The sequence below is a fragment of the Crotalus tigris genome, unplaced genomic scaffold (assembly GCF_016545835.1).
Source record: "Crotalus tigris isolate CLP2741 ecotype Arizona unplaced genomic scaffold, ASM1654583v1 scf7180000017683.1919423, whole genome shotgun sequence".
Lineage (NCBI taxonomy): Eukaryota > Metazoa > Chordata > Lepidosauria > Squamata > Viperidae > Crotalus > Crotalus tigris.
The window spans coordinates 1817956-1840636 of record NW_024096563.1 but is presented as its reverse complement, the minus strand read 5'-3'; the positions used below and the strand labels follow the sequence as shown (position 1 = coordinate 1840636).

The 22681-nt window shown below is 43.2% G+C and overlaps 1 protein-coding gene across 3 annotated transcripts in view; it reads left to right on the top strand.

The window, feature by feature from the left end:
* Positions 1-22681, top strand: part of LINGO1 (leucine rich repeat and Ig domain containing 1) — a 272719-nt gene that overhangs the window by 16559 nt on the left and 233479 nt on the right. For 2 of the 3 annotated variants that reach the window (XR_005556070.1, XM_039337635.1), the window contains exon 2: positions 14152-14367. The gene's annotated coding sequence lies outside the window, so the exon portion shown is untranslated. Of the gene's footprint in view, positions 1-14151; positions 14368-17614; positions 17697-22681 lie in introns of those variants that run through there. The other variant, XM_039337636.1, reaches the window with a different exon arrangement.

Genomic DNA, 22681 nt, shown 5'->3' with positions numbered 1-22681 from the left:
CTGGAGAAGTCCAACCTTGATGATTAGAAGTCCTTCCGTCCACTTTGATCAGGTCAGAGATGCTAACAGGATTCCGTTGCCAATAAAACTGTTTAGCAGTACTGTCTGGTTCCCATCTCTTTTGCAAGAAGTAAATATTTAATACTCACATGTCTAATACCTGAAATTGCTGCTTTTAGACACATTTTCTGCTATTACTTGGTTTCCACATTAACAACAACAGGGAAAAAAATACGCACAGCACTCAGGTATTCTATCTCGGCTTCTCAGCTCTCCCCAAAAGTGTAATTGCTTTGGAACTGCCAGATAGTTGGTAAAAAGCAATTTTCTTCACATTATGGGGAAAATCTATCCCATCATATTATTTGCTATAACCTTTTAGAGTCTGAGGAACAGCAGCAGCAGCAAACTCAGCTGGGGCGCCTGCTTTAGATCAGTTCTTTTTTCCTTCCCTCTCCTTTCTGCGCTGCTCCGTGGGCTGCATCAGCCAGCGTTGTGTGGCCTTCAACTCACATATGGCTGGGTTATTCTGGGCATTGAAGGCCACGTAGCTGAAAGTTGGCCTTGTCGAGAATCACTGCACTAAACAATCATGGCGAGATGTGTTGGTGAAACACCATATTTATCCAGGCCAGTGGTTCTCAACCTGTGGGTCGGGACCCCATTTGGGGTCGAAGGACCATTTCACGGGGGTCGCCAAACAATGCAGTCCGCCATTTCCCCCCCCCCTTTTCCTTAGCTGCGCTACTCTTAGTCTATTGGCTTTTGAAAGCCAATAGAATAGACTCTTTTGAATAGAGTCTAATTCTATTGGCTTTCAAAAGCCAATAGGAATTGTCCAGGCTGTCTCTGCCCTGCTGAGCCTGCCAAAAGTCCCATTCTGCAAACGGTGCTGCACCAGTTGAGTAGTCCTCGACTTACGACCAGTTGGGGGTCGCGTCATTAAAAAGGTTGAGAACCACTGATCCAGGCCAAGCCGTGCAGATTTCTGTAATCTCTTGGAGTCTCCAGTGTCATCTTCTTAGTAGAGATGGTTATTCATGAGGACATGTTGAGCCTGAAATTATGATCAGCTGTGAATTTTAATGGAAATCCTATTGTTCTTTGAGAAATCTGTGCATGCCTGCTTGGGCAATGAAGTATTTTTCAACATCTGACATTTGAGTTTTTCTTGCTCAGTTGCAGTCTCTTCTCAAAGAACAGAAGGATGCTTCTGGATCTGCTTGAAGGTCTTCATCAGCTCAGAACTTTCTGGATTTGAGGGATGTCTGTTCTCATAATCCCTCCATGGTTTTTGGCCAAGCTGGCTGGGGACAGTGGGAGTTCAGTCTAACATACTTGGAAGACATCCAGGTTGGCAAAGACCAAGTTATCCATTACTTGGTCAAAGTGCTTGAAAAAATAGAAACGAGGGATGAATTCAGAGTTGGGCTCTTGCTTTCAGCTTTACAAATAACCCAGCAAGTTTTCTCATCTTGGAGAAATTCCAGATATGTGTGTGGAATTCAGCTGGCCATGTTCTCCAGCCAACATGGGATTTGCGGGACTTAAAGTCTATATATTTCCAGAGAACTGGATCTGACTCCAGCAACAATGTACCAGAAATAAGACTTCCTTCCTTCCTTCCTTCCTTCCTTCCTTCCTTCCTTCCTTCCTTCCTTCCTTCCTTCCTTCCTTCCTTCCTTCCTATCCCTTCCTTCCTTCCTTCCTTCCTTTCCTTCCTTCCTTCCTTTCTTCCTTCCTATCCCTTCCTTCCTTCCTTCCTTTCCTTCCTTCCTTTCCTTCCTTCCTTCCTTCCTTCCTTCCTTCCTTCCTTCCTTCCTTCCTTCCATCCAAGACTAAGCCACAAATTCAGTTTGTCTGGCATGGCTTAGTATGCCCTGTGTGAGAGCCCAGCCATTGCATCTTGTTGTACAAATACTGGTTATTAATGACCCTAGCAAATAATGGTTAGTGTGATGTAGGAACATCATCTTTTTCCAGGAATGGTGGGGAGACAAGGAAACGGGCAGCCTGGTGCTGTAGTAAGCATGCTGTTGCAATTGGGCCCTGAATCTTATTAGGTTTCCCTAAATGTTCATCAAGACCTGGTCAGTGAGAAGAGCAGCATCATGTGGTAGACAGGTCTCCTAAGAAATCTTGCTTCTGCTTCTGATCTTCTCTTGCAATGGAGCGCTCCTTGGACAACGTGGAATAAGTTCTATGGATTTCTTCCACAAAATGCCAATAGATCTTGGACTGTTTCTCATCTTTGATCCAATTGGACTTCTTCCAACCTGCATTGACTTTCCAAAGTTTCATCTCAGGCTTCTTCAGCCCAATCTGGAGATGTTAAAGACTGAACCAGGGACTTTGTGCCCACAAAGCATTGATCGCTCCAGTGAATTCTGGATCCATAAAGAACTGAGCAGACCTGATCTGATCTGACACGAGTGTGAATTCTAAAGTAGGACCGAGAATCCTCCATCATGCCCAAGAGGGTTGTGCCTCCTGGTTCTCTGGCAAAATGTCAAACTGAGATACGTCTCCTTCAGATGGGATCTCTGCACTCCCCCAGAGCTGGTCCTCTAAGTTTTTATATAACTTCTTCCAAATTGAATCCCATTGTTTAAGCTGGCTAATGAGATTAGAGTCGAGCCCAGCAGTCCTTCTGGATATGGTGCTTTTTTGCTTCTAAGAGAGGCTCAGCTTTCACAAGCATTAATAATGGGAAATAAATTGGAATTGGAGTGAAATATTCTTCAGGCCTCCTCGGTGAAGCTTTCCTGTGTTCTTCCTCGCCACGCTGAAGGCTGAGACTTCTGGACCAGAATACAAATGAGACTCCCACCGGCTTCGTGCTTAATTTATACTGATGCCTTCCTCAAGCTGTGTGACTCCAACTCAAGGAAAAGCTGTTGTAGACAGACATCTGCAGTAACGAGGAGTAATAAAACATTCAGAAAATAATTTGGAGACCAAACCAGAATCAATAAGCTAATGCTGGAGGTCTTTTCTCCTAGGGGAGGACGAGGCGTGATGGCGAATGCATCCACCCTGGCCCAGAATCTCCATTTCATTTTCTTGCTTCTGGAAGGAGAAGTGGGAGAACAGTCTCCATTCTGTGGATTTTGTAAAGGTTTGTTTGACCGTTCCCCGAATCCTTGATCCTCTTGTCTTAACAGAATAACAGAGTTGGAAGGGACCTTGGAGGTCTTCTAGTCCAACCCCCTGCTCAAGTAGGAGACTTTATACCATTTCAGACAAATGGTTGTCCCCAGTCTCTTCTTAAAAGTCTCTAGTGAGGGAGCACCCACAACTTCGTTCCACTGGTTGATTGTTCTCACCATTAGGAAATGTCTCCCCTGGTTCTAGGTTGCTTCTCTCCTTGGTTAGTTTCCACCCGTTGCTTCTTGTCCTGCCTTCAGATGCTTTGGAGAATAGCTTGACTCCCTCTTCTTTGGGGCAGCCCCTGAGATATTGGAAGACTGCTATCATGTCCCCCCCTCATCCTTCTCTTCATTAAACTACTATACATAATCAATTCCAGCAACCGTTCCTTATATGCTTTAGCCTCCAGTCCCCTCATCATCTTTGTTGCTCTTCTCTGCACTCTTTCTAGAGTCTCAAGATCTTTTTTACATCGTGGCGATCTCTCATGCTGGAAGTGGCTGAAGGGAGCTGTGGTTTGGAACATGGAGTGGAGGAAGGGGCTGGTCTCTGGTGTAAACGCTGCAGAATTTTGTCTGTGTGGGTTTGTACACGTAGTCCTCGGCTTACGACCACACTGAGCCTAACATTTCTGTTGCAAGGCGAGATGGTTGTTGAGGGAGTTTTGCCCCATTTTACGACCTTTCTTGCCACAGCTGTTAAGTGAATCACTGCAGTTATTAATTGTTAGTGACACGGTTGTTCAGGGAGTCTGGCGTCCCCGTTGAATTTGCTTGTCAGAAGGTCACAAAAGGTGATCACATAACACTGCAACCATCATAAATATGAGTCAGTTGCAAGCAACTTAATTTCGATCACATGACCATGGAGATGCTGCAACGGTTGTTAAATATGTCATGTCCCCCTTTTTTCGGTGCTGTTGCAACTTTGAACGGTCACTAAATGAATTGTAAGTCGAGAACTACCTGTGTGACAGAGAGAGAGAAAGAGAGGGAGGGAGGGAGGGAGAGAGAGAGAGAAAGGGAGAGGGAGGGAGGGAGGGAGAGAAAGAGAAAGACAGACAGAGAGAGAGAAACAGAAAGGGAGGGAGAGAAGGAGGGAGGGATAGAGAGGGAGGGAGAGGGAGAGAGAAAGAGGGGGAGAGAGAGAGAAAGGGAGAGGGAGGGAGGAAGGGAGAGAAAGAGAAAGACAGACAGAGAGAGAGAAACAGAAAGGGAGGGAGAGAAGGAGGGAGGGATAGAGAGGGAGGGAGAGGGAGAGAGAAAGAGGGGGAGAGAGAGAGAAAGGGAGAGGGAGGGAGGAAGGGAGAGAAAGAGAAAGACAGACAGAGAGAGAGAAACAGAAAGGGAGGGAGAGAAGGAGGGAGGGATAGAGAGGGAGGGAGAGGGAGAGAGAAAGAGAGGGAGAGAGAGAGAGAAAGGGAGAGGGAGGGAGGGAGAGAAAGAGAAAGACAAACAGAGAGAAAAAACAGAAAGGGAGGGAGAGAGGGAGGGAGGGATAGAGAGGGAGGGAGAGGGAAGGAGAAAGAGAGGGAGAGAGAGAGAGAAAGGGAGAGGGAGGGAGGAAGGGAGAGAAAGAGAAAGACAGAGAGAGAGAGAGGGAGGGAGAGAGGGAGGGATAGAGAGGGATAGAGAAGGAGAGAGAAGGAGAGGGAGGGAGGAAGGGAGAGGGAGGTCTACAATAGCACCAGGAGAGCTGAATAGATCTTGGTACTATCATCAAAAACAAACTCAAATTACAACCTCTTGAAACGGAGACAGTCTGGAAATTGGAGCTATCATTTTGAAGATTTGTGAAGGATGCTGAATAGATGAGAAAAGAGAGGCAAGGCCTGAAAACAAACCCAGACATAATAGATAGCCAGGCAGAGATTTGATGAAAAGCAACATTGAGCTTTGCACCAGGGTTGAGCTGAAATGCGTTTTCCAAACAAAGGGCTTTTGTTCCCCATAAAACCAGCCTCTTTCTCAGGAATGGCATGTTTGCACCTGCTCGAGGGGCAGGAAGACCCTTACGCTGAATAGCTACGGTGGCATAATGCCATCCAGTCATGTTGACCTGACATAATTAAGAAGCCAAGTCAGATTGAGGGTGAGGCTTCTTCCCTAATTCTAACTTGGGGATGGCTTTGTCGTCCTGCAAGCAAAGGATCATTTGGTTCCCGAGTGATTTGGATCGGCTCAAAAAAAAAGAAAAATGATAAGGAAATGCGGAAGCTACATGAAGTCAAGAAGCAGATAGGAACTGGAGACAAAGTGCATAGAAAAATGACCTTTATCTCAATTTACCCTCCTTGAAATGTACCAGTGTCCCAGTTCTCAACATCTTTTTCAATCTTGGGTGCTTGGAGATTTGTGGACTTCAGTTCCCAGAATTCCCCTAACAGCACGGAAGTCCACACACATGGTTGGCAGGGGAATTCCGGGAACTGAAATTCTCAGGCATGATTGGCAGGGGAATTCTGGGAACTGAAATTCTCAGGCATGATTGGCAGGGGAATTCTGGGAACTGAAATTCTCAGGCATGATTGGCAGGGGAATTCTGGGAACTGAAATTCTCAGGCATGATTGGCAGGGGAATTCTGGGACTTAAAATCCATACATCTTTAAACAGCCACGTTTGAGAGGTAGCGTCCTCTAGGGAACGTGAATCCAACTGAATTATTTAAAACTTCAGGACTCTTGAGTTCTACATATCTGTGTGTAGGATATTATATGTATTTTAAAAACAATGAAATATGCAAACATTCCCCCCCCCAGTTCTTCTCTTCTCTTCTTGCAGATGCATCTTCTGCTTTGATTGGCATTAATTCCAACCAGGTGATGAATTTCCACATCCTTCACTAAAATTTGTGAGCAGTGATACTGAAAGAGTTGGGGGGGGGGCTGCATAAATCTTCTTAAACCAAGAAGGTGGACCCCCTCTGCAGAGGCTTCCTGGAGAACAAAGGTTTCTCCAGAAAGTTTCTTAAGGTGTGTGTGTGTGTGGGGGGGGTTCCTCCCACCCTGAGCTCTTAAGAGGAGCACCAAAAGTCCTCAGGGCAGGATTTAAACTCTCCCTTAGCGACTGCAGGAAACCAAGGAAGCTGCAAAGCCTTGCAGAAAAAAAAAAAACCTTGGAGAATGGAAGAGAAGGCATTCTCATCCATGTCCTGGCAACTGCTTGGCTAAAGAACTTCAAGAACATTGCAATCATCTGGGAGAATTGTCCCTTCTCTCCAGTTTCCTGCCCCTCGAAGACCCTGTAAAGCAAATCACCCCTCACCAGATTGAATGAGAATCCACGGAAAGCAACCTGAGATGATTCTTCTTCTTCTTCTTCTTCTTCTTCTTCTTCTTCTTCTTCTTCTTCTTCTTCTTCTTCTTCTTCTTCTTCTTCTTCTTCTTCTTCTTCTTCTTCTTCTTCTTCTTCTTCTTCTTTCTTTCTTCTTCTCTCTCCTCTTTCTTCTTCTTCTTCTTCTTCTTCTTCTTCTCCTTCTTCCTTCTTCTTCTTCTTCTTCTTCTTCTTCTTCTTCTTCTTCTTCTTCTTCTCTTCTTCTTCTTCTTCTTCTCCTCCTTCTTCCTTCTTCCTTCTTCTTCTTCTTCTTCTTCTTCTTCTTCTTCTTCTTCTTCTTCTTCTTCTTCTTCTTCTTCTTCTTCTTCTTCTTCTTCTTCTTCTTCTTCTTCTTCTTCTTCTTCTTCTTCTTCTTCTTCTTCTTCTTCTTCTTCTTCTTCTTCTTCTTCTTCTTCTTCTTCTTCTTCTTCTTCTTCTTCTACTTCTTCCTCTTCCTCTTCCTCTTCTTCTTCTTCTTTTTAGTCAACTGAGAAAAGAAAGTTGGGAGCTGATTAAACAACAACACGAGTAGAAATTTGCATTCGTCCCATTTGCCTGACCCATGGTGGCAAGTAGAAGAAGGGAAAATTATTGGCATTCTTCTTCCTTATGTAGTTGAAATTACGCCTTGCCTCAGAAACAATAGCTCGTTTTTGGCCAGGATAAATGCCAGCTAATGATATTGTTTGATATCTCCGCTTTGTTCGGTTTCTGGATGCAGATGGTGTCTCTTAATGAAACCAGCAGGTTGACAGTGGCCGACTATCGGTTTTAATGGCTGGGGAAATCCTATTTCTGCGGAAATTAGGAAACATGCAGAGCGTTTAGTTACTGGCATATCCTCTATCGAGACCAATCTAGAGCAGATGATAAAGGGAATCTATATTAGTTATACCTCACTTCTGTAGCTCTGCACGACAACGTAGCTCTGGAGATCACTTAATACCTACGATGCATCTCTGCTTTTCCTCTTTTCGGGTGACTTTTCTTGTTTTGCGTCATCTCCGTCGTAACAGAATGCCCCAACATTGGACTAACAAAGAAAGTAGTCTATTCAAGATTGGCTGTTCTGGAAAGATGTTGGATTCGGGTGTGTATGTGTATGTGTATGTGTTAACAAGGACAGGGGTGGTGGATTCATGTTGAAAGGTTACAAAGGACAACTTGTTTATCAATAAAGTTAGTCCTTGACTTACAACTATTTGTTTAGTCACTGTTCAAAGTTAGAACTGCCCAGAAAAAGCGACTTACAGCAGATCTTTGTACTTACAACTGTTGCAGTATCCTCAGGGTCACCGGCATGTATTTAGGATGGTAGCCACGTCCCTTGGTCAAGTGACCATTGTTTTTCCAACAAGCAAAATCAATGGGGGAAGCTGGATTCACTTAATGATCATGTGATTTACTTGAAAAATGCAGCAATTCGCTTAACCATGGCAAAAAAGTGGTATAATCAGGGATGAATCACTTAACAACCTCCTTGCTATGACCACAATTCCCAATTGTGGTCATAAATCAAGGACTACCCATATCTGTTTTACACCTTCTGGATTATATATGAAAATAATAATAATAAAAAGGGGTTAGAGATTCATCTTCAAAGATCTCCAAGTTGAGGACTCCACAGTCAACTAGGAATTCCCAGCTGGAGACTCAACACCCCTTGCTGTGTCTTTGTCATTTTCAATAGCAAAGTATGGAAAATTATTAGATATATCTGGCTATACGTTGGGTTCACGGCACAGGGCCTTCTCCATGATGGCTCCCTTGCTTATGAGACTCTGTCCTCTAATGGATTAGACGAGCGACTCCTTCGCTTTACGTTGGGGAGAATTTTCAAGCCTTTGTGATTGTGCTCCACCTTTGACCACTTTTAATGGTGTCTACATTGCCTTCTGTTTCTTGGGACTCCTTTTCTCACACATCAACTTTGCGGCACTTGAAAATATGAAAATGATTCAATTTCAACTCCCATTGGCATTTAGAGGGACCATTCAAGATCGGGAAGCAGCCTCAAAAGGAATAGTTAAATAAAACCACCAATGTTGGTTATGGCAACATCCCACTGATTGATCTGCAAAATGCCTTGATGCAGTTGGTCCTTCTCCATGGTGCTGTATGTTCCTGGGAACAGTGCGGAAAGCGTCCTCAGCAGTGTAAAACCAATTTCTGGTTATTTGCATCTTTCAGAACAAAGCTCCTATTCTTGAAGGCTTTTTTTTCAAAAAATCTTTTATTAACTGCATGCTTAATATGTAACCCTCGGCAGGCTTGTCTGCAACCGGGTTTGCAGACTGCATTGAAGAACACTGTTTCCGTACCATCTCAGCTTAACAACAGAAGAAGGGAAGTGAATAATTGAAAGATCAAGTCCCCATCACCCTCTTTCTGGGGAGAACCCTTTCTCTGAAGTCCTTCTGTTTGAGAGTATATATAACTCTCTACAAAGAGGAAGCAACGGTGTATAGTTATTAGGTTAATTAAATGCAACTGTGTCCTGAAGAAGCCAGAGCTTCAAGAATGTGTCAAGGCTAAACTTGACAGTCTTCAGTGGTGAGTCTTTTAAGATGGTGCCAAATTAGACACTTGTCATACCAGGAATAGAGGTGGCTTAAGGTAGGCCTTCCTGAAGCACTTAGCATCCCAGCCTCCCCAATACTGAAGCTGCCAGTTATGGTGCTTGGATGTGAGAAGGAAGCTGCCTGCCATGGCCATAATTTGGTGAGTGCCAACTCTCAGCATTGGCCATTCTCATTCAGGTTGTCCCATGACTTCTAGAGGGACACAGAGTGTCCATTTGGGGGGAGGAGAAAAGTTGTCACCAGAGCCATTTAACATATAAGAGCTGAAATGACAAGGAAGTAAGCCACGGGAAAAATTAAGGCAGTGGTGGCGAACCTATGGCACGCATGCCAGAGGCGGCACTCAGAGCCCTCTCTGTGGGCACGTGCGCCATCACCCCAGCCCTGCCTCTTCACACAGCCACCTCACCAGCAGCCTCCCCCTGAGGAGAGTTGCCCGCGGCCATGGCCCACGAGGAGCAGCGCAGCCAAGCACATAGCAGCTGGCAGCAGGGACAAGACTCCACACTCATGCCCCAGATGATGCTATGGGGTGTGGGTGGAGGGCGTGGACACCATGGTGCTGCAGGGCTGCCTGGGCAATCTGTGGCGGGCTGTGGAAGCAGTGGGTGGCCCTGCAGGCGGGTGGGGCAGGGCAGAGCACTCAGTCTCTAAAAGGTTCGCCATCACTGATCTAAGGGGAACAGCTAAGAAATCCAGATGATGTTCTATCACCACAAGTCAGCAGCAGAAGATCCAATGCTAAGCACCATACCTTGAGCATTTATGATATGTTAGTAGAAACTACAAACTCAGAGATATTTTGGAGGGTAAGTGGAAATAACTATCTTTTCCAAGGATCGCCACTTCCCACAACTGAGATCCCTACCCAAAGAATGATGGTGTCCTGAAATAGCATCACACTCAACAGGTCCATCCTTCCCCCCCCCCCGTCCCCCCGGCAAGGTCCTTTGCTCATAGTGTGAGATCTCATCAATATGGAGCAAGCCAGAGGGAATCAGCCAATTGCTCCAAAGCTTAGTTTGATTCCAGCTTCTTCTTGCCCAAACCCAAGCTCCAGTTGACCCTTTCTTCTCTTTAGAGACAAGGGAAAGGAATCCTGCAGATGTCCTTCACAATGAGAGAAGTCTCCTTTTGCCCTAGGTTAAATGCTGTAGCTTCATTGATATCACATGTGCTGAAATCTAAGTCACGGTGTGGTTACAACTAGACAAGGATTGCACCAGATGGCACCACCATAAAACAAAAGGTCAATTGAAATGTAGAGGTTGAAATGCATTGCGGTCAACCTATCAATGAAACCAGATCCGAGGCTGGCCCACTCTCTTTTCAGAGCATAATATCATTAGAGATGATCATCTATATTACCTTTTCTCAACCTGATCCCTCCCCCACCACCTCATTTTCCAATCTTCATTTGTCCTTGATTTGCCCACAACCTTCTTCACTTTCCTCGATGCATCTTTTGATTCCTTCCTGGCGGGTCTTTTACGCTGCTTCTTAACCCTGGGCCACAATGTGAGAAAACTGAACATCACATCCTACTAAGCAAATGCATAAAATAACACTCTATTTTTCACCATGTTCTTGAATCCCCTCAAACTTGTCTATTTATGAACCGTGCACTTTGTACAAGAGGAAGGCTTAAGGTTGAGTGTTTTTGCACATTCCGGGGAGTTTTGAATGGCATCGTAAGCCTTGTGCATTTTTCAAAAAAAGAAAGAAAGAAAGAAAGAAAGAAAGAAAGAAAGAAAGAAAGAAAGGAAAGGAAAGGACCTCCCCTGCCTTTACATCTGCAAAAGTCTTGATTCTTAATGCCAAGTTGTCATTGGAAGTGAAGGATTTCAGATTGCTAGCAGGGAACCTGCTTCTTGGCAACACCCCGGCAAAGTGAAGGCAGGGACATGAGGAACGATGTCTTGCAGAATGATTATAAATAGCCTCATTCCCCACACAATGGTGGCAGGGGGCCAGGGATGTGATTTCTGACAGAGCATAGTTGTGACAAAGCTCAAGGCTGGAGTGATCTGGTCCATTAATATAAAGCGAGCTTTGCTCTGGCTGCAAAGAGAGAGAGAGAGAGAGAAAAAAGCGGCAAAGATCTCCAGGGCCAATGGCTTGCTTTGCTGTATCCAGGGCACCGAGAAGCAATCAAGGTGGTATGCTTGGACTGGAGCTGGGGTTTCCATAATAAGATGGCCCTGCAGCCTGCCAAGAAATAAAGGGAATGAGATTGCAGGCTCGGCATTTCAGTGGACTTGTGGCAGTTGCTTCCAAGGCTTGACAATGTTTGTCAGCTGGGTCTGTTCAATAAATCGGACTGGCCCTTGGTCCTCTGGGATGACCAAGACTTGATGTAAGTTGCAATGTTTGTGCTGATAGGCTTTGCTGGTTGTCTCTGTCGTGCTGGGTTTATGGAGAAATTAGCTAATGCTGATGGGCTGTTATTTAACAAAGAAGAAAGAGAAATGGGACTGAATGAATTTCTCAACTTTTCATAGGACTAGGGACAATTCAACGGAGACCAAGTATTGGGAGACAAATCTTTCTGAGATGCTTTTATAGAAAGCATCTGCTCTGCTCCCATTAGAAGTCCTCTCCTCCCCTCCACTCCCATCCCTTCCCCTCCCCTGCCTTCCCCACTTGCCAATAGAGGACAACAATCTGTACTTAACCATGGCCATCTCTTGTTTTCTTGGCCTAGCAGGTAAGAAAAGACTAGAGCAATTAGATGGTGAACAGCTAATATGGAATCAGAAGTTGGTTATGGTCCCTTAGAGCCATATTATGTATCCCTAAATCTCTGGAAAGGCTAGGCTGAACTCTGCGATTGGCTGTGTGCAGTCAATGAAGCCAGCGTGTACTTGAGTGGTCTTGGTATCCTGTTAGCCCAATCAATTGTGGTTTATTTAAGAAGCAACAGTTAAGGAAAATCAGCTTTGTGCAATGGAGGAACCCAGTATAAATCTCCACCTGGATTCAGAAATGCTTCTCCTAAACATCTTCATTTCCTCTGGCATCATGAGGGATGGGTCAAATCCTATCTTCATTCATGCCATTGCGTGGCATTCATTTCTTCCGTTGTTCTGGCAACCAGTTATTTGGCATTTTATCTCACACTGAATTAAAGGTCCAAGGCTGACCTTTTGAAACAAAGGTGACCTATAATGCTATCTCCCAGACCTTTAGCTGGGAGAGTTTTATCTACGAAAAACCCTCTTCCGACAGCCACTGCAGAATGACCCCCTTGCATCGTAGGAGTCATAACCTGTGTGCCATCCTCTGTTTCTGTTTATTCTGCTGGGCCACTCTCCAAATTATTTTTTTTTTTTTTGGTCCTAGTTGTTCAGCAGTTTGGCTGATAAACTTGCATTCAATTTCATGTTGTCTGCTCCCATCACAATTGTCAACAGAATGACGTTGGCTTGCAGGCATTGGGTTGTCTGGAATGGTGTAGAATCTCCTGCTTAAGCAGGGGCTTGGACCAGAAGACCACCAAGGTCCGTTCCAACTCTTTTCTAAGCCCTAAGTAGGAGGTCTGTGGTTTGGGGCTAAATTTTTCTGCCAATGAGAGAATGCTATGGGCAGTTCAGTGATCAAGCTTTGGGCCTCCGGTCAAAACTCTGGGATTATTTTTCCCCTAAGGACAAAGCTAGCTAGATCCTGGAATCAACTACATCCAGCTATTTTCCACTTGTCTAAGGAACTGCATGTTTTCATCTATTTTGGCAATTTCCTTGCATGTTTTGAAAAATGCTGGAAATTTTGTGTCTGCTCCTGGTTGGTATGTTCTCTTGTACAGAGAGATGTGTAGATAATGTATACTTCACATACTGAGCTTCTAAAAAGCTTCATCATGTGTAGTTTTCCATGCAACAGTGGATGTTTGTGTGTTTATGTATGCATGTGTGTATGTATGTATGTGATGCATTTAAAGCAGCCCAGATAAGATGAAATATCTAATTCCTCCAATTTATTTCCACTGAAGTCTTTAATGGATGCCTTGTACTGTATACACCTATTAACAATTGCTAAGTAACAACATGGATATTTTTAGAAGCCAAAATAACTGATTTTATTTACAAGACTTAAAGGGTCTTATAGAGTTGGGCAACTTTCTAAATCCAATCAATCAGTCAGTCAGTCAGTCAGTCGGTTATCAGTCAGTCAATCAATCAATCAATGAAACCAACTTTACAGATTCTTATTATTTCCAAACCATTGGGAAACTGTGTCCTCAACTTTCTGTGAGGGCATTGGAAGAGCTGTAGAAGTGGGCTGAGCGTGTCAATAGAGCTTCAGACTGTAGCATCCAAGATGTAGGAGAAGGAGTGGCAGAACCCGGGATTGGAGTCAGAAGAGGAATCCGCCTAGAACAGGGGTAGGCAACCTCGGCTGTTTTATGACTCATGAGTTGAAGTCCATGAGTCATAAAAGAGCCGAGGTTGCCTACCCCTGGCCTAGAATCCCTACGTACGCACAAAAGGACTAAATCCAGCCTTCCTTGAGTGCCGTTGACCCTTATCAAATGCTAACCAGGTGCCCACCATTATCTGAGAAGATTCCTGTATGTAGGCTTTTGGCAATAAATCAGCTTAATTGAATCTTCACGTGCAGACCTGGTCTTTGGCTCCTGACGTGAAGTAAATTTGGGAAATGTCTGTGCAATCTGCAAAGTTGGAGTGACCTTTTTCCTGCTCAAACCATGTTCCCCCCCCTTATGCGTCCTTCTCTGCAGACTAAATTGATTTTCTTTTATCAGTTGATTGATCAGCTATCATTTCTGTAACTGCCCAAGAGCTCTAATTATCTTAGTTATTATGTGATATGAAAAAGCAAGGCAACAAAGGATTGCAAACACCTCTATTTCATGGTTTATTTGCAATTTAACCTTGATTAGATTTAAGACGGCTTCTTTCTCCTCCAGGAATCTTAGTTGCCCTTCCTTATTTGCTCACATTTGAGAACATTGCATAGAACACCCCTCTTTTCTGTAGCATGAAAAGATAATTTTGTATATATGGTTTTTGGTTAAGTCTATAGTAGTTAATTAGCAAGTTCTTGGTTCCTCTTTTAATTTTTTTCTCTTTTTTCTCTCTCTTTCCAGTTTCTAGCACCTGGAGCTCCAAAGCGATTCCTGTGACTTGCCTCACAAGGGAATAAATGTGCTTTTCCCAAAACCAGCACTTCTCCTGAACCTATTTTTTCACGAGAGACCTTATTAGTCTCCATCAGTTCAACGTTTTGTGGAAAGGAAAGTCTGTAATTTTGGGCCATCTCTAATTTTTGGGGGCAACTTCCAAGTTCCTGGGATTCTACTAAGGTAGGAATTTACTCACTGAGGCTCCGCTCAACAACAAGCGAAGGCCAAGGTTCATAAAGAGCCTAGTTATTTTTTTTAAGGCTCATTGCTTTCTGCTTCCTAAGATCTTTCTTTAAGAAAAGAAAACAAAGTAACGTCTAACTCTTCATGCTGGATGAGTTGTGATGCCAGCCAAAATCTGAGAAACTCAGATGTAATTGTGTAAAGTTGGGGGTCAAGCGTGAAGGTTTGGTTGGTTCACCAAACCCATGTATGCAAAAAAAAAAAAAATGTTTAAAAATGGAAAGTTCAAATGAAAAATAATGGCAGATCTGTTTTATTGGAATCCATTGCATCATCAACTTTCTTTGAAGGAAGAGAAGGCTGGGGTGTAGAAATTTTCCTAATTCGATGGGTATCCATTGCTCCTCCCTAGATGATTGGATGGTTTTCTTCCCAATGTGTCTTCTGCTCGGTCTGGATGAGAAGTTGATCGTGCAAAGGGTATGCTGCCACCCTAGATTATGAAATAAGGATTTCACGTGTGCACTGGATAGAAAGTGTAGGTTGATTGAATGGTGGTAGATCAGGAAGAGTCGGTTGAAATGATACCTAGGTATTTGGACTGTGTGACTGTGTGACTGTGTGAACCCTTAGTACAGGTTAAAATTCAACTATAGGGTTGGGCAATGGTTGAAGAAGTAGGAATCACTTCTGCATTTCACTGTGGGCTTTGCACAAAGAAGCCTCCTCATTGTCATTTTGGCCAACTCTTGGTACTTTGGTGTGGCCTGTTCAGCAAGGCATTTGTCAATGGGTCTTGCAGAAAGCTCACCACTCACCACCTTAAGAGATTTGAAGATCACGTGTTGATTTCTCAGAATCCGCCCTATTTGGATCAATTACAATTGGGTTGGCTAGTGGGGGATGAAAATAGGGTTCTGCTTCAAAAGAAGGGAACAATTTCATTAGGAACCCAAACATCCCTTTCCTTGGAGAAATCATCCTTGTTATTGCCTTCCTGTTTGCGGAGTACTTACTTTTCATTTGTCCTGCTAGCTTTGCCAAATACGTTTGAATTAAATTTGCACACCCACATGCCAAACCAACATTTGGATGTCTCTAGAGATTCTCAGTCATCCAGGTCATGGTTGTCCCAAAGGTGCTTTTCCAAAAGGCCACTGGACTTTCTTGGGTTTTTTTCCTTGAAAATGTTTCACTTCTCCTCCAAGAAGCTTCTTCATTTCAGTTCAACACTTAGAACTGAAGTTAGAACAATTAGAACTGAAGAAGCTTCTTGGATGAGAAGCAAAATGTTTTCAAAGGAAAAAAAAAAACAAAGTCCTGTTGCCTTTTGGAAAAAGCATCTTTGGGAGAACATTTGAATGTATATTTCAGAATGCATTTCCTTCCTACCTACCTTCCTTCCTTCCTCCCTCCCTCCCTCCCTCCCTCCCTCCCTCCCTCCCTCGAAATGCATTTAAATTTTATTTATTTCCGATCTGCAAATTGGGACTGGTTTATTGAAAAGTCAGAAAGCCAGCACGGTCCATTCCTAATCTGGATTGGATAGAGCCAAGGGAAGCCTGTTTAGTGATATTTCAATCACTAAACAAATCAGGCCTGGTGGACTCTTTCAAGCCCATTCAGAGGCAGAGATGCTGCAAGAATTTCTAATGTGTGTGTGTGTTTGTATGTGTGTGTGTGTGTGTGTTTGTGTGTGTATTTGAGATCAACTTGCATGGCTTAGTTTCCTCCCCCTCCCCTGAACACCTCTGGGATCTCTTTCTGCAAGGCAAGCACTGCCTTTGCCAAACCAATTTCTCTCCGCCTTTTGAGATTCTTAACAAGGCTTAAATGAGGTGGGTAGACTTGAATCGTTGCAGCCGGTTCAGCTCTCTTGATACTCCATTTTTCTGATCTCCTAGACTTCATTTTAATAAAACCCTCGCAGATTTCTCAAAATAAACACTACGTTTTCTCCCCTTATTTTCCACCCGCAGTCAGAAACTGGAGGTTTCATATAAGTCTAATAGACTTACATGTATTATGTTTGTATTATTTGTATTTGAATAATTTTTTTTTTTAAAAAGAAACTGGAGGTTTCCAGCAGTCAAGGGGGTAGAGATGGGGAAGGAGATGACATGTTGGCGTCTTCTGGATGAGGTGCAGATCATCAGCAAGGTGTTTTTTGAAAGCGGCACCTGTCTGAACACAAAGTTCTGTTTGTGTTCTGTTGTTCTTATTGGTTGATTCCCCCCCCCCCCCAGCTCTCTTATTATTTATAGTCAGTCTCACAGTCAGCCGGATGTTTAGATTGGATTTGGCATTTTTGTCCATCTATCTGGTCCTTCCCAAGGACCTGGGAGAGGCAGATGTTGTTCTCTGATGGCTTTGCACCTCGCAAAAAAAACACACACAACATTGCCTCATTGAAAATGCATTGCCGCCCTGGGCTGGTTTTTCTTCCCAGGTTGTCATCTTTCCCCAGATAATTTCCCTCGGAGTGCATGATAGTTCAACTCTCCGTGTCGCCTGGACTCTTCATTTCTGAAGCCTCCTGTGCAGTGATTTTTCACTTCAGCTAAAGAGGCAATTTCTTGATTTGGTTCACTACGGCTCCTGGAGAGAGAGTAAATGCCTCTCATTTCCCAAAGAAGTTTCAACACTTCTCTCCAGCTTGTGGGTTGGAGTGAGCAGAATGGTGTTTCAAAGGTGTTGATTCAGGCCTCCCAGACAATAAACTGGGGCCTGCTATGATAGAGGGAGTTGTAGTGCTGGCTTGCAACTCTGCCCTGTTTCATAAAGCTTCATCTCCTTTTCATCCCGTTCTGGAAATCAGCCTTTGGTGGCATCCTAAATATGCTAAGGGGACATCAAGATTTCCTTTGCTTGACCGTTGTGCTCTACTTTCTGGATCAGGTACCGGAATGCAATTTATTGTAATCCAAGCCTTGATTTCCAGAAACACCAGATCTTGACAATTCCTCTTTTTTTTAAAAAAAAATAATCAGCATTGTTTCCCCCAAGAATTATCTCTAGGCCTTCCAGATGAATGGTTTTTAAATAAAATCCCATGGCTACCTTGTTAAACCCTTTGCAAGCTTTGCCTCTTGGGTGCTGTGATTTATCTAGAGTCTAGACCAACCATTAACAAATTAACTTCTAAATCACATTGCCCTAGTCCTTTTGGAATCATTTGCTTTAGCTGGCGAATCTGGCAATACAAACCTTTTTTTTTCCCCTAGGGTGCCCCTTCCTCTCTTGCAAAGCAGGCAGGAATTATTTTGGATCAGCCAGTTGCAGATCCGGCCATGGCTGCTGAGCTACCTTTGCAGAAAAAAAATAAGGTACGGGAGAAGCTGACAAGGATAATAAGGTGAAAGAAAGAAGGATATTTAGAGGGGAACATGGAGAAGGAGAGAGGCACTCTGCACAGAGATTAATGAAGCAAAACCCAGGGACGTGTTTTTAGGGAGTGTTGACAAGCCTGATCTTAACTGAAATGGCTGCAAAAAAAAATCAGACTAACAGAGTTGGAAGGGACTTTGGAGGTCTTCTAGTCCAACCCCCTACTCATGTAGCAGACCCTAAACCCATTGCAGACAAATGATTGTCCAGTCTCTTCTTGATAACCTCCAGTGATCGAACCCCCACAACTTCTGGAGGCAAACCGTCCCACTGGTTAATTGTTCTCACTGTCAGGAAATTTCTCTTTAGTTCCAGGTTGCTTCTCTCCTTAATTAGTTTCTGTCCATTACTTCTTGTCCTGTCTTCTGGTGCTTTGGAGAATAGCTTGACTCCCTCTTCTTTGTAGCTGCTCCTTAGCAATGACACTTAGATTTATATACTGCTTCACGTTGCTTTTACAGCCCTCTCTAAGCGGTTTACAGAGTCAGCATATTTTCCCCCAACAATCTGGGTTCTCATTTTACCCACTTCAGAAGGATGGAAGGCTGAGTCAACCTTGAGCTGGTCAGGATCGAACTGCTGGCTGTGGGCAGAGTCAGCCTGCAATAGTGCATTCTAACCACTGCGCCACCACAACTCTTAGATAGTCCTTGACTTACAACCACTTGTTTAATGGTCAGTCCTTAGACTTACAAAACTTACGTCACAGTTTCCCCACAGTAATATGGTCAAAATTTGGTAACCAACATGTAAATCAGGGGTGTCAAACTGGCTGCCCATGGGCCAGATGCGTCACGCACAGGCCAACCCACCCAGCTCTGCAAAGGCAAGAAACATTGCGATCCATCACGATCTGTCACGTGACGCAATCGAGTTTGACACCCGTGATGTAAACCAACATCCCAGGGTCATGTGATCACAATTTATGATCTTCCCAGCCAGCTGCTAACCAGAAAAGTCAATGGGGGAAGCTGGACGTTGGCCATTTTAAGATGGGTGGACTTCAGTTCCCAGAAGTCACCAGCCAGCATGACTGGCTGGGGAATTCTGGGAGTTGAAGTCCACCCTCTTCTTCAAGTGACCAAGTTGAGAAACAATGGACCACGTGATTCACAAACTGCAAAGCTACCAAGGTTGGGAAACCTGCTGTCAACCAGTGTGAGCCTGCCCTGGGAGAAGGCAGAAAGGGGCTTTTAGGTCTCCCTAACTCAACTAGCTTACTTTTGTACACAGTAGGTGCCTGGAAACCACAATCACAATGCTGTATTATGCAATCTTTCCTCAGTGGGGAGTTTGCAAGGAGTTGCATTTGTAACTAAGCACATTTTTTTCACGTAATAAACTATAATTTGAAGTTTTCCACTGGGAACTTTACATTTTCTTTTCTTCACACACCTTCATTACTGGGTTTTCTGCTCTGTTGCCTTCAGAAAATCAGAATCTTGCTAAAGAAGGATGTTCCCAGCAGAGCAGTACCATTTTACATCGAAATAACTCCTTTTGTTTCCTTCTTGAGCACCTTTTGATTTATATATATTACCAACTTTGGTAATTATCCTTTTGATTACTCAGAAGATCTGGCTTCGGTTTTTTTCAAGAGCAAGAAAGATGTGGCTAGTTTTTAAGGTCTGTGGGAACATTCAGACAACACAATTAACCTGGATACTGAATTAACCATTATCAGGGTTTGAACAACACAGTGAACCTTAAAAGAACCAAACAAGCCGAGTTTGCACAAAAGGCTAAGACACTAAACGTGAAAAGAGGAATAATACTGGCCAAATGTAATATGTTGTATAAACACAACTAACTCTTTAACCATAGATATTAATGATGGGTAAGGATGTGAGAACACCTCCGCACCTGGTCCATGTCCACGCCACAACAATTTCCATATTATTTAGCTGCATCCAATGCTCTACCCATTCAAAATGTTGCAAGCCTGAATCTGTTGTATGCTATTTTTAGTGGCAGAGGAATTCTGGGAGTTGAAGTCCACCCATCTTAAAGTCACAGAGATTGAGATACACTGACAATATGTACGTACGTACGTACGTATGTATGTATGTATTTTTAAAAAACATACAATAACTTTGTGAATAAGCAAATGTTGTTCTGAACTTTTTGGGGTGTGCACTTTTTAAATTGAGTTCCATTGTTTTTTGTCTAAGTGTTTTTTGTCTAAGTGGAATTTTCCTCCAATGGGATTTCCCCATGTATTTTACCAGGAAACATAGATAGGGCAGGCTAGAAAAGTCAGTGCCCTCCTAATCATACTCAGGAACTCCGAGATTTTTGGTGATGTCCATTTTGCTCTCTGAGTTCATGTTGACCTAATCCTAACCCTACTACCTTAATGATGGTCATAGCTCCCAATTACTCAAGGGACGATTAGTAGCTATAACAATGCAGGTAAATTCTTCACTGAACAGCTGAAATGTAAATCTGATGGGAATTAGAACTTAAAGGACCAGCAATGTAATTTATAACAAACATTTAGCTAATAAACAAGTACCTGCTAAGCTCTATATTAATTTACGCTAATGAGGTCCTGCTATAATCCTTGATGAATGCATAAACTTCACTGAAGTTTGGTAGGATGAAAGAAGAAGGCAGAGTTATATATCCTAATAATTTATTTACAAAGGTATAACTCACAACACACGTGAACAATGACGGAAAAAGTAACATGGCAGATTCTTTGTTTAATAAGCTGATTGATAGCCTAAGTTTCACGCATTTTAATTCCAGCTGGATTTCCATTTACCGCAACAAGTGGGAGTTTTGGGGAGTAATGAAATCCATTAATATGCACTTTCTTTGCTGTTTATAGCAAAAAGATTTATTCGTGACCAATCAGGTTTTCTTAACGCTTTACAAATCTAAATTGGGGGAGAAACCCCCTCCCCCCCTTTTTTCCATTTCTACAAACACCAAATGGCTTCTCAGGGTACCAAACCCAAGAAAAATGGGTAAGCCAGGCAAAAACTAAATTTGATTTAGTTTAATTTACAATGGTACCTTGGTACTCCACTGCTTTGAAACCCATCAAATTTGGAACTGAATGCATTTTACCATGAGACATTTGTCCCAGGTACTCATCATTTGTTCGGTACTCAATGCACAAGCTAGAACTTGTCGCTGTCGGTTGCTTTGGGACTCACTCCATTATTCCTTATGGGAAAAATGTGTTTGGTTCGCATCATTTTTGATGCTCATTGCATCTCCCGGAACCAATTAACAATGAGCACCGAGATACTACTCTATATTAACATACTGAGTGACAATGAAATTAAATTCGTTGCCTGTATCACTGTGGGCAGAAAGGTGAGAAGCTCAATTAAGGAAGAAGATGGGAAATTATAATTTGGTGCTCGTTTCTCAAGTGCCTATTGGTGTAGCAACAAGAGAGATCTATCCTTCAAGCACTGGGATGTTAGTTTCATCTTAAATAATGGGAAGTTCTCCAGATGCTTGAAATTAGATTCTTGAGTTCAAATATGTCCATGACAGGAGACTAGATCTTCTCAGGAATAGATGTAGGAGACCTCATTATCTCCCTGTTACTCTTGATGACTGAGTGCTGCATCCAAACACAGGGACAGCCCATCTCTACATAGTACGTGGACAGGAGCCACGGTCAGAGAAAATGTCTACCAGAATTCTGATGTGTGGACGTCCACCATGAGATGCATTGCTGGTCAGTTGGAAAACATTTGTTCTAACGACTGGATTTCAACCAGACCCACAATTTCTTCTCCTTAACTTGGTTTATGATGGGCATGATGACCCATGAACCTCTTCTGAATTTTCAGAAAGCCCCATCCAGCTGGGAAAAGAATGCCTTTGAAAATGACAGAGAGAAGAAATGGAGTCTTCATTTCAGATTTATGCTTCTAATAACGCCATTAATTCTCTCTTCTGTAATAACATTAAATCTTCCTATTTGTGACTGGCTTAATCATAAAACGGCCAAATAATTTATAGGCCAGGTTTGTGGCGAAACAGCAGATGATGCTATGAAAATCCTAACCTGCTGCCATTAGTCAAAGGTGGTTTCCCCCCCCCCCTTTTTTTTGCTACGTAACTTTATAAAATGGAACTGACGCCCTTAGACAGTTGGATTTTTATCGTAGCTGATTCACAAGTGGGACACAGCAGAGGATAAAATTCACGTTTGCCCATTAAATTAAGAGTTTGATCTTTAAATTCATCCTCAGCCTTTGTGAATACAGGGAGAAGCAACTTTGTATGACCTCTTTGGATATTATATAGGTAGTCCTTGATTTACAACACTTCATTTAGTGACCGTTCAAAGTTACAAAGGCACTGAAAAAACATGGCTTATGATCGCTTTTCATAGATGCAACTTTTACAGAATCCCCATGATCGTGTGATCAAAATTCAGATGCTTGGCAACTGACTCATAGTTATGACGGTTGCCTTATCCCAAGGTCATGTGTGATCCCCTTTTGCGACCTTCAAACACGCAAAATCAATAGGGAATCCAGATTCACTTAACAACCAGGTTACTAACTTAACACCTGCAGTAGTTCACTTATCAGGAAAAGTCATAAAAGAGGAAAAACCTTACTTAACAAATGTCTCACTTAACAACAGAAAGATTGGGCTCAATTGTAATCAGGAAGGACACGTGGTTCAGTAAAAGGTCTTCTGGATTCCCATACAAAAAGACCCCATGTTTCCCAACCTCAACAACTCTATGGTGAGTGGACCAACTCCCAAAATCCCCCAGACCAGGGGTAGGCAACCTTGGCTCTTTTATGACTCGTGGACTTCAATTTCCAGAATTCCTGAGCCAGCCATGCTGAGAATTGAAGTCCACGAGTCATAAAAGAGCCAAGGTTGCCTACCCTTGCCCCAGACAGTTATGACTTGATGTAGTTTGGAGTGGTGTTCCTGT